This window comes from Suricata suricatta, chromosome 6 (assembly GCF_006229205.1).
Source record: "Suricata suricatta isolate VVHF042 chromosome 6, meerkat_22Aug2017_6uvM2_HiC, whole genome shotgun sequence".
Taxonomy (NCBI): Eukaryota; Metazoa; Chordata; class Mammalia; order Carnivora; family Herpestidae; genus Suricata; species Suricata suricatta.
Genome location: NC_043705.1, coordinates 32,014,643 through 32,029,365, shown reverse-complemented (window position 1 = coordinate 32,029,365; position 14,723 = coordinate 32,014,643). Strand labels below are relative to the sequence as shown.

Here is a 14,723-nt window from a genome sequence, read left to right as displayed (position 1 = left end):
TTAGTGCATTAATGTTTTTGCTTTATTAAAGACTAAAACTAATTTTATCTTAATAGCAGTGAGCTCTCAAGTTAAAAGCCCAGCTTCCAAAATTCCTCAGAAACCTACTTTATCTCTACCCATTTCCCTCCACAAACTTAAAAATAGATAATCACTCCCTCCTCACAATTCCAGGGCAGCTCTTCTGCCAACAGGTCCTGGTCCTGCTCGCCTGCTAGAATAAAATCACCTTTTTTGCAAGGGATAAAAAAGTCTCAAGAATTCTTTCTTAGCCATTTGCTCGCAAATTCCACTTCATCATTTCATCACTGATACATGTCAGAATGCTGAGGAACCTTGAAAACAATATACTAAGTGAAAGAAATCACTCACAAAAGACCATGTATTTTATGATTCCATTTATATAAAATGTCCAGAAATAGCAAATCCAAGAGAGACCAAAAGATGAGTATTGCCAGGTGCTAGGGAAGGAGAGAAGGGGGAGTGACTGACTGCTAATGGATCCAGGTTTCTTTATGGGTGATAAAAATATTTTGCAATTAGGGGCGCCTGGGTGGTTTAGTCATCTAAGTGTCCGACTTCAGTGCAGGTCATGATCTCACAAATCGCAGATAGAGCCCTGCACTGGGCTCTGTGCTGACAGCTCAGAGTCTGGAGCCTGCTTCCGATTCTGTGTCTCTCTCTCTCTCTTTGCCCCTCCCCTACTCATGCTCTGTCATTCCCTCTCTCAAAAACAAACATAAAAAAAAAACAAAACAATGTTCTGCACTTAGTGATAATGGTTTCACACCTTGTGAATATAGTCTACATCGCTGAACTGTATACTTGAAAAAGGTGAATTGTGTGGTATATGAATTACATCTGAAAATGTTCTCTAATTGTGAAAAGACAAATTTATACAATGTAAATTTTATTTAAAACAAAACTTAAGGGGCACCTAGGTGGCCCAGTTGGTTGAGCATCTGACTTTGGCTCCGGTCATGACCTCCCAGTTTGTGAGTTGGATCCCCACTTGGGGCTCTCTGTTGTCAGCATGGAGCCAGCTTTGGAAACTTTTATTTTCATTTTTTCTATTTTTTATCTTTGAGAGAGGAAGGCAGAGCATGAGTGGGGGCAGAGCAGAGAGAGAGAAGGAAACACAGGATCTGAAGCAGGATCTAGGCTCTGAGCTGTCAGCACAGAGCCCGATGCAGGGTTGGAACTAACGAACCGCAAGATTATGAACTGAGCCCAAGTCGGACACTTAACTGACTTAGCCACCCAGGCTCCCCCCAGCTTTGGATTCTACATCCCTCCTCCTCTCTGCACCTCCCCTGCTTGTGCTCTCTCTCTCTCTCTCTCAAAAATAAACATTAAAAAAAAAACTCTTAAAAAAAATAAAACTGAAGAGCACTCTGCAGGTCTACTGGTCTGCTCTTGCATCGGTCCTTCTGCCCACACCCATACCAACAACCACTCCAAGATCCTGGGAGAGCTTGCACTTTGCAGGCTGGCCAGTGCGGCAACCGCATCACCACCAAGGTCTGGAAGGGGATCAGTGATGAGCCTAGCATTAACCCTACCGGCACCTACCACAGCAAACTCGACCTGCAGCGGGAGCAAATTTGTGTGTACCACAAAGAGAACACTAGTGGCAAGTACGTGCCCACGCCAGTCTCCCTGACTCGGAGCCCGGTATCATGGAGTGTGTGTGCTCGCAGCCCTCCCGGCAAATCTTCAGGCCAGATAACTTCATTTTCGGTGCTGGGAACACCCGGGCCCAGGGCACTACACGCAATGGGCAGAGCTAGCCAACTGGGTGCTGGATTTGTGAAGAAGAGGGCTGACAGCTAGGACTGCCTGCAGGCCTGCCAGCTGACCCACTCCCTGGGGGAGGGACTGGGTCTGGGATGGGTACCCTCCTCATTAGCACAATACGGGAGGAGCACCCTGACAGGGTCACGAACACATTCAGTGCGGTGCCCTCAGCCAAGGTGTCCACCACCCTCTCGGTCCACCGGCTGGTAGAAAACACAGATGAAACTTACTGCACTGATAACAAGGCCTTGCTTCTGCTTCTGTGACATCTGCTGCAGAACCCTAAAACTGACCACACCCACTACAGAGACCTCAACCACCTGGTGTCAACCACCGTGAGTGGGGTCACCACCTGCCTGGACTTTCCTGGTCAGCTCAGTACTAACTGCGCACACTGGCTGACAACAGGGTCCCCTTCCCCTGCCTGTACTTCTTCAGTGCAGTGGGACTTTGCCCCACTGACCGACAAGGCAGCCACAGTACTGGGCCCTAACGGTGCCAGACCTCACCCAGATGTTCGATGCCAAGAACATGATGACTGCCTGGGACCTCCTCCGTGGCGACTACCTGACAGTGACCCCGGTGTTGAGGGGCCACATGTCCATGAAGGAAGGTGGACAAAAAGAGGCTTAACGTCCAAAACAAGAACAACAACTCCTTTGTGGAATGCATCTCCCTAATGTACAAAGAGCTGTGCCATCCCACCCCAGGGGGCTAAAAATGCCTGCCACCTTCACCAGCAACAGCCCGTCCAGTGAGGAGCTGTTCAAGCCTATCTCAGGGCAGTTCACGGCTATGTTGTGGCACAAGCCCTTCCTGCACCGGTACACCGGGGAGGGCTTGGATGACATGGACTTCACCAAGGCAGAGAGCACCACGAGTGACCTGGTGACGGAGTACCAGGACACCACAGCCAAGGAGGAGCATAAGTTTGAAGAGGAGGCAGAAGAGGTGGCCTAGAGCTGATACCCAATAAAGCACGGATGCTGTGTGAACTCTACATTCACAACCTGTTCTCGTGTCGCCACGTCTCTTATTCTTTCTTCCTGCTGTGACCTCATATGCTGTACAGACACCATCATTAGAGTATTTTCATAGTGGGGGAAAAAACCTGAAAATTAACTGCTCCAAATCATCATTCTCTTGCTAAATCAATGTCTATGCTCATTAATGGGAAAGAATGGTCCTAATACTATCAGTATCCTATCAGTAAGCAATACTTACAAAAAAAAAACCTAAAAACAGAACATGGACTACCACTGGCATCTATTCAAGTATGCTTTTTTTAAAAATGTTTATTTATTTGTTTTTGAGAGAAAAAGAGAAAGAGAGAGAGCTTGATCATGAGCAGGGGAGGGGCAGAGAGAGACAAGGAATCTCAAGCAGGCTCCACACTGTCAGTGCAGAGCCCAACAGGGGACTCGAACTCACGAACTCTAACAATTAGTTTGATTTGTATAACTTTTTTTGTAAAACAGTTCAACCATGCAGGAGTACTGAAACTGTAAACACTATTAGGGCACCTGGCCAGCTCAGTAAGTAAGAGCATGAGGTTCTTGATCTTGGGACTGTGAGTTCAAGCCCCATGTTGAGTGTAGAGATTACTTAAATAAATAAACTTTAAAAAAATAAAAAATAAGGGGTGCCTGGGTGGTTCAGTCAGCTGGGCATCCAACTTCAGCTCAGGTCATGATCTCGTGGTCCGTGGCTTTGAGCCCCACACTGGGCTCTGTGGCGACAGCCCAGAGCCTGGAGCCTGCTTCGGATTCTGTGTCTCCCTCTCCCTCTCTCTGCCTCTCCCCACCTCTCACTTTCTCTCTGTCTCCAAAAAATAAATAAATGTAAAAAAAAATTTTTAATAATTAAAATAAATAAAATGCAAACAATCTTTATGTAGATATAAAACCTAGAGTATAATCAAATGTAAACAATATTGTGATTCAATCTTTCTACTCTCTCCATTACCTTTTCTTCTGCAGCAGACGACAACAACCTTCCTTATAGTCAGAAATTTAAATATTTTAATATTTCACTCAATAGAATTTTACCAAGCACTAATACATGCCAGGGTCACAGCTATTTTTTATTATTTTTCCCTTAATGTTCCTGAAAGAACATTTTCATTTTTTCCATTTACTAGGAAGACTGACTATTAATTTAAGCTATATTGCTATTTAGGTTGATAGCTTTGGAGGTTAAAAAGTTAATTTGATGAGATTTGTTTAATGATGCTTTATGTACAACTATGAAGATCAAGATCTGCCAAAAAGGACTAAAAAAAGTTTTCATTAAATCTACTAACAGAAGCACACTCCTATATGCCATTATACTAAAACAAAATACCAAAGGAGGTACTTTCTTAGGGCCTACAACTGGTTTCTTCTGGGTTCTACCTTTTTTGTGTATGTCAATATTCTCTACCCTACGGTTAGCTCAGTGTTTGGGTCATCACAGGGGATGGCTTATTTTTATTTTTATCAGCAATTTCCTACAGAAGTAGTACATATCTGGGGCACCTGGGAGGCTCAGTTCATTAAGAGTCCGACTTCAGCTCAGGTCATGATCTCATGGTTTGTTGGTTCAAACCCCATATCGGGCTCTGTGTAGACGGCTCGGAGCCTGGAGCTTGCTTTGGATTCTGTGTCAGTGTCTCCTTCTCTCTCTGCTCCTCCCCTGATGATGCTCTGTCTCTCAAAAATAAACGTTAAAAAAAAAAGTAGTACATATCCATCTTACTGCTGTTCTTCAAAAACAGACTATCAATTTCTTCCTTTATGATTAGCTTTGTGCCCAAAGACATGAAGATGTTCACCCACATTAACTTCTCATATTAACTTTTATTCATTTCAAAAGAATGAAAACAATCGAGTGGGAGAAGATGTATTTTTCAAACAAAAGAGTCATAACCAGCATACATAAAGAATTTCCAAAAAATAAGTAAGAAAAAGGAAAAACAAAGAAAAAGGAAACCACCCAACTGAAAAATGGTTCAAAAACTTGAACAGACACTTCACAAAAGAAGTTATCCAAATGGCCAATAAACTTATTAAAAAGTGTTTCATTTCATTAGTCATCACAGAAATGCAAATTAAAACCACAGATGATAGTTAAAATACAAAAGCAGAAAATACCAAATGCTTATGAGGACATATGACACCGAGAACTCTCAAATTGGGATTGTAAATTTGAACAATCACTTTAGGAAACGAAACTGTTCGGCAGTTGTCTATTTTATTAAATTTTTTTAAATGTTTATTCATCTTTTGAGAGAGAGAGAGAGAGTTAAACAGAGCGTGAGCAGGGGAGAGGCAGAGAGAGAGGGAGACACAGAATCCCAAGCAGGCTCCAGGCTCTAAGAGGTCAGCACAGAGCCCCACACGGGGCTTGCGCCCACAAACCATGAGATCATGACCTGAGCTGAAGTCGGACACTTAACCAACTGAGCCACCCAGGCGCCCTGGGCAATTATCTATTAAGATGAATTTATACATACTCTATGACCCAGCAATTCCACTCTAGATATATGTAAAAGAAATACGTATGTTCGCCAAAGGGCATACTAGGATGTTTAAAACATTATTCATAAAACTGGACACTGTCTAAATGCCCATCAATAGCAGAATGATAACTAAACTGTGGGATCTCCATACAATGGAACACTACACAGCCACGTGAATACACTATGACAACATACAATGCATGGTTGAATCTCACAAAAAAATAATGTTGAGCAAAAGAAGCCAGAAACAAGAGCACTTACTGTATTATTATATTAATATAAAGATCAAAACCAAGCAAACCTAACATGCCAGTCAGTGAGGAGGGGATAACTGGAAGGGCACCTGAAGGGGGCTTTTCAAGCACTGGTAAGGTCATTTCTTAATCTGGGTACTAGTTAAAAGTACATGTTCAGCTTCTAAAAATTCACTAATCTGTGCATTTATGATCTGTGCATTTTTCTGCACGTAAATTATACTTCACTAACAATTCGGGAAGGGGAGAAAAGGAGACTGGCAAAGCGTCCGTGGCACAGACGGGCACCTCTGCAGGGTTTAGCACTGTGCTCACCACAGCATTTAGCAGGGAGCGGCACATCACGGGTACCTTATCGGCACATGTTGACTAAAGCAGGGGTGGAGGTGTAGTTGTAACATAAATTTACGTGAAGAAATGACAGCTCATCTTAATGCCATCTTAACCTACCAGTTTACATTTATCTAAAGTATTCACATTACTTTACCAATCACCAAATAAATGTACAGACTAGACACGGAGCCAAATGCAGACGAGTGCCGTGTCCGTGGAAGGCACAGGGATGAGCGGTCCATGAGGGACCGCAGCAGGTAGCATCCCCGTCACTACTCAGCACCAGGAGCACATAAAACAGAGAAAGCTGATGAGAAGGCTTTATAAAGCACCAAAGACAAAAGTTATTCTTCTTACTGGCTAGTCCAAAAGCAAAGAGGTATCACTCACACACACACACACACACACACACACACACACACACACACAACTTTAGATTGCCAACACACAGGTGTTTATTTGCAGGCTTTATAACCTTATGCATTACATATATTCCTTTTGTATGTATTGTGTTTCATAATAAAAATTAAATGAAAATTATAATTCTATAATTACAATTTTCTAGAAGAAAACACAAAGGAGAAACTGACATCTTCCACCTTCATCTCCTGAGAAATAAGAAATGTGTAACATTTAGTATTCCACCTATAACTCTTAGCATAGTGTACTAGGTACCAACAGGCATACCCTAAAGGTTTGTGGTACATGTAAAGGAAAATTAGTATTTTAATCACACTGTAATTCCTAGACTGGTTTTTTTCCCTTCTGAGAACCATCAACTGGTATAGCAAGAAATGGAATATTCTACTAAAAAGAGAGTGACGTCAACTGTCCACATATTGAAAGTGACAGACACACCTAGAACTCACTGCCTAGCTCTGACTGCAGCCTGCCTGGCTCTGGCGGCCTCAGGAGCAACCAGAGCCCTCTCAGGCTGAATTCCAAAAGCTATGCTGGCTTTTTACTATATTATTATTATTATTATTATTATTATTATTATTATTATTATGCTTAGCCTAAAGCATACTAGGGTGCAGATCATGGATGGCCAAAGGGGTTCAATGGAGTCTGCCTCAACTTAGGCTTGGTCATGAGGTCCCCTTCTCCTCCAAGAACAATGAGAGCCGAGACAGAGAGAAGCATTAAGCATTTCCTATCTTTCCCTCCACCCCATCATCCCAGATGATGCAAGGGTTCAACTGCTAGATTAATTTAATACCACTCAATGAACAAGTCAGGCCATGACGGGTGTGGGGTAAAAAACATAACAGTGAACATGACTGGTGTTTTTAACCTAAGTCTGTAGTTCATCAAAGAAAAGACCATCAAAGAAGTAACTGCAATTTAATATTCTATTTAATGATTAAACACACACATTTACTCCACATATAACCCTTCAGTAAATGTAAATGTAATGTCAGTAAAGTTTTGTTAATTTTAAGGCAAAAAAACTATAGAGACAAGTACCAGGAGAGGAAGCGGCAATAAAACCCTAAAAGCGAGAAGCAAGAAAACAGGTGACAACTACCACAGGGGACCCCAAAGAACTGAATCCTAAACCAGAAAGCAGAAAAGCAACATGTCTTGCAAGATATTCTCATAAGGCCTAAGAATTGGTGGCAGCAGGTACTGGTAGAAATAGGAACGAAAAGGAGATTTAAAAGCAGAAAGACATGTTATGGACTCAGCCCCAAACACACAGTTCCCAGGATCCTCACTAGAACACTAGAGATTTATCCTCTGACCAGTGTTAGGCACAGAATTATGGGCTGGAGATACAGAGTTTAAGAGAAAGGGTAGCAAATCAGGAAAGAGTGGTTCAGAGATTTCTGTACCAAGCGTTGAGATCTCCCAGTCTTCTCTCCACTCAGTTCCCTTTTTTTTTTTTTTAAATGTTTATTTATTTTTGAGAGAGAGACAGAGACAGAGCACGAGCCAGGGAGGGGCAGAGAGAGAGAGAGAGAGAGAGAGAGAGAGAGAGAGAGAGAGAGAGAAGGAGACACAGAATTCAAAGCAGTCTCCAGGCTCTAAACTGTCAGCACAGTGCGCAACGTGAACTGTGAGATCACAACCTAACCTGAAGTCGGACGCTTCACTAACTGAGCCATCCAGGTGGCCCTCAGCTCCCTTCTTACTAGCAGCCAGGCCTATTCTCTGGGGGAAGCTGAGCACCCCAGAAGAAGAGACCTAAAGATGGCCACTCAAAGAAACAGTCTAGTCAGATTCAACAAGAAGCTCCATCAAACATCCTGAGCTTTTGGGGGGACCTGGGTGGCTCGGTCAGTTGAGTGTCTGATTCTGATCTCGGCTCATGATCTCACGGTTCTTCCTGAGACTGAGACAATGCAAAGCCTGCTTGGGATTCTCTCTCTCCCTCAAAATAAATACTGTTTTAATTTTTTTTAATGTTTTATTTATTTTTGATACAGAGACAGACAGAGCATGAGAGGGGGAGGGTCAGAGAGAAGGAGACAGAACCAGAAGCAGGCTCCAGGCTCTGAGCCAGCCATCAGCACAGAGCCTGACGCGGGGCTCGAACCCACGAACGTGAGATCTGACCTGAGCCGAAGCTGGAGACTTAACTGACTGAGCCACCCAGGCTCCCCAATAAATACTGTTTTAAAAAACACAAATTAAAAATATTTCAACGAGTTACAATCTAAAAAACTTTTTAAATTTGCTGGAACTGATAAACATGAGCTTCTAGACCAAAAGGGCCTTCTGAATGCCTGGCACAGTGAACAAAAGTAGATCTCAAGGTACAACACAGTGAAATTTAAGAGCACTGGGGACAAAAGAAACTCCTAAAAGCTTCCAGAAGAAAAGAGACAGAGAGCTAGAGAAAGTAGGCAACATCTAAAGAATCAGACATCAAAACTGGCTTCAGGCTTCCTAACAGCAACAGAACTTAGAAGGCACCTAGAGTAAATGTCTTAAAAATTCTAAAGGAAAATGTTTCTGGACCAGAAGTCTAAGTGTGACAATAACTTAAAAGAGCCTTAGATGTGTAAAGTCTCAAAAAAAAAAAAAAAGAAAAAAAGAAAAAAAAAGGAAGGGGGTGCTTAACTTCCCATGCATTCTTCCTCAGGAAGATATTGGAGGAAAACAAGGCAGGAAACAGAGAGAAAGAAGCGAATCAAGAAAAGGGGCTTCAATTAAAAACCCTAGGAAAGGAAGCCCCTGGGATGACAAGGAAACAGTGGACTTGGGAGCAACCTTCTAGAATGGGTCAAAAGGCCAGGAAAGGACCCCTCTCCACCCTCAACGATAGCAATAAAATACCTGATATGTTTGAACATAACAGAAAAGAAACAAACAAAAACCTATGGAGAATATTAGGTCAAGGTCTGAGGATTAATTAGTGCTGTTAGCAATTTTTTTTTCATGTTTTTTATTTATTTTTGAGAGACAAAGAAAGACAGCATGAGCAGGGGAGGGTCAGAGAGAGAGATACAGAATCCGAAGCAGGCTCCAGGCTCCGAGCTAGCGGTCAGCACAGAGCCCAATGAGGGGATCAGACCCACAAACTGTGAGATCATGACCTGAGCCGAAGCCGGACGCTTATCCTACTGAGCCACCCAGGCGCCCCAAGCAATTTCTGATATATATATAAAAATTGAGCAAACAAAAAAGTAATTACTTTTTAAAATTTATTTCAATTCTAGTATAGTTAACATACAGTGTTCTTTCAGTTTCAGGTGTACAACGTAATGATTCAGCACTTTCACACATGACCTGGGGTGCTCATCCCTGCAAGTATGCCCCTTAATCCCCATCACCTATTTCACCCATCCCCCCAATCGCAAAATAATTACTAACTTCAGGGAAGATAAAGTGCTGTTCAGGCAAGGATAAGTAACCACAGTATAGTACATATCTCAGTCTTGAACAGTGTTTATTATTTTCAATTACTGTAAATGCTGAATATTGATTTAACCACATAATGGACACAACGGTATAAGAAAAGTGAAAAGAAAGGAAGCAGGAGTATATGCAGCTGTGGGAGGGTGGCAAACGAGAGAGAAATCCTTACATGCCTTGGGAGTTTACTCAATTTTTTTTAAATACTGAAAACTGAAAAATCAAGAAGTAGCATGCTAGAAAATGTTATTTAGCTACAAGGATAATACCAAAACAGCAAAAGAAACAGCTAAAGAGCTAAGATGGAGGCAAGTAAACAGGAGACTACTGTTTTCAGTAATAAGCATATAAGATCTATTTGACTTTAATCTATATGCCTGTATAACTTAGATATAGAAAACTAAAAAAAAAAGTTTAAAACATAAAACACGATTACAAAATGTATCACAAAAGGGGATTCTCACTGTGTTCAGGAGAAAGTAACCTACTGGGGGGAGTACTTAGTGTAGGTAGTCACCTAGACTAAGACGGGGGCTAGGTAAGAGGAGGCCTCCAGACCAGAGAGGGTGATGCACTCCAGGCAGGAAAAATGTCCCCCAGGAGACACCAGTCATGAGACTCCACCCCTCCCCCCAAATCCTGGCCCCTCATCTACATCTTGCTCATCCTTCAAGGCCGGGCTCAAGTTTCATCTTCCCGGAAGCTTCCTACCTAGAACCAGGTGAACTCTTCTACATTAAAATGATGTCTTTTATCTGCTATCTCATTCTCTGAGTTAATACAATTAATACTATATAAATGCCATAATACATTCTCTTTAATCACTCATAGGCAAAAATACAGAGAAGAAAATAAAAACCATGATAATCCCATCTTTCAGATATCCTACTAGCCGTCGGGATAAATACAACTGAATAACCTTTTCACTCACTGTATGGTGGACTCTTTCTTCATCATTAAATAACCTTTTATCATATCACTGTAATATCTGAAACCCAGTTTATAGTCTTTTAAAAGGGAAAAAAGTTCATATCTCAGAAATAACTACAGCATTAACCAGGGACAGTTACGGCCTGGTAATTGTTGAGGTCCTTTTCAACACAGTTACAGATTCTTACTTTAATATTTTCACTGAAATGAGAAGTCAAACCTAAAATGGCATTTGGATTACATTAAACCTGACACATGAAGATATTTTAACCTTTCAAATAATAGTAAATGCTAACGGTAAGCCAACAATTACCTTTCACACACCCAATAAACTGTCCCCTTCTACTCAGCTGGTCATTTTGGTCACAGCCGAAAGGTGGCAAGATGGCTGTGAAACTCACAAGATCAAGTAACTGTGACTGCCTTACTTAACTCAGCTACCTGAAATGAAACTGGGCCAACATGTTTAAGACAATTAATACTGCTACATACATGACTGAGTAGAAATGATTAAGCACACATTAAAATACTATGCCTGAAAACACAATTCAGCCACACAAGGACAAAACTGTTGAAAACAATCTAGTATCAACCACCAAATATGTGTAAGATCCTCAAGGCTGCAGATTACCCTCAAATCATTCTTCTTATTCTATTTCAACAATAACATGACAATTTCAAAACTTTTGAAAATGAATTAATAAAAATACAACTCAAAGAGTCAATTTCTTTTAAAAAAAAAAGCGCTAGCACTTTTAAAATTAGTAGTTTCTCACTTTTACAAAAACTTTATTAAAACATCTAATCAGGAGTGCCTGGCTGGCTCAGTTGGTGGAGTATGTTACTCGTGATATCAGGATTATGAGGTCATGCCTCACATCAGGTACAGAGATTATTTAAAAATAAAAGCTTTAGGGACCCCTGAGTGGCTCAGTCAGTTAAGCATCTGACTTTGGCTCAGGTCAAGATCTTGCCGTTCATGGGTTCAGGCACCGCGCTGGGCTCTGTGCTGACAGCTCAGAGCCTGGAGCCTGCTTCAGATTCTGTGTCTCCCCTGCTCTCTGCCCCTGCCCCTCCCCCTCCGTCTCTCTCCCTCCCTCTCTCTCTCTCTCAAAAATAACATTAAAAAATTGTTTTAATAAATAGAATAAAAGCTTTAAAAAACCCATCTAATCATTAGTAGTTCCAGCTTTTATCACAAAGTAATCAAACTGTATGACAGCAGGTGATGACTGTATTGTGAACTTAAAAGTGCTTTATTTGTAAATTTTTAAGTTATGATTTCTAAAAGCACTATTAATTATTTGCTGGGACATACAATGTTTGAAGCTCACCAGAAAGACTTCCAAACAGAATACTTTGACTAATACTGTAAAATTACAAAATGGTATTCTATATTCAGTGACCCATTTGTTTTTAAAATATACTATTCAGATGACATTTCCTCTATTTTTAAACCATGCACAATTTATCTTTTAGCATAAACTCACCATCTATATTTACTGATATTGTTTTTAAAAATCATTATTCATGGTGCGCCTGGGTGGCTCGATTAAGCATCTGATTTTGGCTCAGGATATGATATCATGTTTCGTGTGTTCAAGCCCCACATCGGGCTCTCTGCTGTCTGTCAGTGCGGGACCTGCTTCAGATCCTCTGTCTCCCCTTTTCTCTGCCTCTCTCCTGCTCTCTTTCTCTCTCAAATATAAATAAACATTTAAAAATGTTTAATAATTATTCATCACTAAAGACGTTTGCTAAATCATCAGTAGAATGCAGTCTCTTCAGATCAAAGCCACCAGCTCCTATAGGCAAAAGCAATCAATTATAAAGCTGGAAGGAATCAAAGTGATAACAGTACAACTACTTCTTTTTGCAAAGAAAATAAGTCTAGAATAAGAGGTTAAAATTCTCACTCAGTCACATAACCTCTTACTTCATGACAGAAGCTGAACTATTACTGATTAAATGTTTTTAAAAAGTTTTTATGTTCTCCTAAACCAGTTTCTACTTAGTGCCCGAAGTGAACCCTCCAAATTCCAAGTCTACAAGATGAGCTTCAAAAACTGCTTATTGGGGCAACTGACTGGCTCAGTTGTTAGAGGTCTTGATTTCAGGGTCATGAGTTAGACTCCCATGTTGGATGTAGAGATTACTGAACAGTGGCAACAACAACAACCCTGCTTTTATTAACCCAAAGTTATATGAAAAGTTTGGATGCTATAACATAAAGCTCCTAAAATGAAAGCTTCAAAATACTAACACTGTCTTCCTGATTCCCTAGTTCATAAAATTTCATCTAAATTTAACAAGGACAAAATAAATTAAAAACAATTTAATAGCAAAGAAAATAGCAAAATAAGCAGAGAATTCTAGGGGCGCCTGGGTGGCTCAGTCTGTTAAGTGTCTGACTTTGGCTCAGGTCATGATCGCACGGTTCTTGAGTTTAAGCCCCACACAGGGCTCTGTGCTGACAGCTCAGCGCCTGGAGCTTGCTGCAGATTGTGTCTCCCTCTCTCTCTGTTCCTCGCCGACTAGTGCTGTCTGTCTCTCTAAAAATAAATAAACGTTTAAAATAAACGTTTAAGTAAAAAATAAACCCTTTAAAAAATAAATAAAACTTACAAGATTATTAACAAAAATTTAGGAAAAGAGAAATCACTCCTATCATTTTTCTTAACACTCTATTATAAATGTATGGAAACAACCCCACTAAAGAAGAGGAGAAAGGTGCTGACCTAAGCAACTTTGGAAATGAGCAGGTTCTTTAAGACTAAAAGCAAAGATCGCTTCTCGGCCTTTTGGCTAAGATCATGTGTAGTATCTGTTCTTATCAGTTTAGTATCTGATACGTCCTCTATCCGAGGACAATATATTAAATGGATTTTTGGAAGTAGGAGATGGAATAGGAGCTTGCTCCGTCCACTCCACGCATCGACCTGGTATTGCAGTACTTCCAGGAACGGTGCACCAAAAAAAAAAAAAAGACTAAAAGCAAAGAGACTGTACACATGCCCTGTCCTCCAGTTGCTATAACTGTTTCCCACAGAGATACAGGTTAACAATCCTGACACCACTCCACACATATCTTAGAATTAAAGAAGTAAGTAAATGGATGGCGGCGGTACGAGCAAGGTTTCTCACTGCTGAGTGGGAGTTTACAGACAGGCCAGGGCAGTAGGCTAGAGTAATCCACATACTAATGGGTTAGACTTGGTTAGTTTAACATAGATACAGGTGATTACCTATAGAAATGCATGTAGATGGGTATACACACATATATTTCTCTACTTTGTCAACCTACAAGGCCTACAAGCAATGACACCCTAGTAGCAATGAGCACAGATTTTGCCTTCTAACACCGTTCTCCAATAAAAGGAGCCAGGGATCCCTGGAGAATGGCTGATTCTAGGACAGCAGAGGAAAAACACACGATGAGCCTGGTGCCAAAAGCAAGGAAGTGCTTTAAAAAAACAAAACGACAGGGCCATGTCAGAGGGACACAGGTGCCAAATCAAAGAGTTCCAATGGCCAAAAGTGCAACAATTTGAGGCACAAGATAGTACTAGATTAGAATCCAAAGAATAAAATAAATGAGTCCACAATGATATCACTGAAAAAATTAATTAACATAAACGGACAAATGCTGCATGCAGAGAAATTCTGAATAACTTATGCCAATACTCTGCCCTCCACAAGACGGAGCATAACTCCTCAATCCTGAAGTGCATATGGTACACAGACTGACTTCCTTCCAAAGAGCACAGTATGAAAAGGCAGGGAGTGGGGGAGTAATTTTACAGTAGAGAAACGTAACAAACACTACTTCACCCAGGTGACCAAGGTCAACATCAACACTGTTAGGTCACGTTGGTTGTATACATTCTTGATTATGTGATGCAAATGGCACTTTACCTCTGTGGTCTTCCTGACCAAAACCCACAATCTCAATTTCATCAAGAAAAAAAGATTTAGACAAATCCAATTGACTACATAAGTAGATGAGTGTTAGGTAAACCTACTGTAATTGATTCAAAATATATATAAAT

The 14,723-nt window shown here is 41.0% G+C and overlaps 1 non-coding gene and 1 pseudogene across 1 annotated transcript; both read left to right on the top strand.

Moving 5' to 3' along the window:
• Positions 1-1,664: 1,664 nt before the first annotated feature.
• Positions 1,665-2,773, top strand: LOC115293645 (annotated as a pseudogene).
• Positions 2,774-13,459: 10,686 nt separating this feature from the next.
• LOC115295127 lies at positions 13,460-13,650 on the top strand. Its single transcript, XR_003910350.1, has one exon. It is a non-coding gene; the product is annotated as a U2 spliceosomal RNA (small nuclear RNA).
• The last annotated feature ends 1,073 nt before the right edge of the window (positions 13,651-14,723 follow it).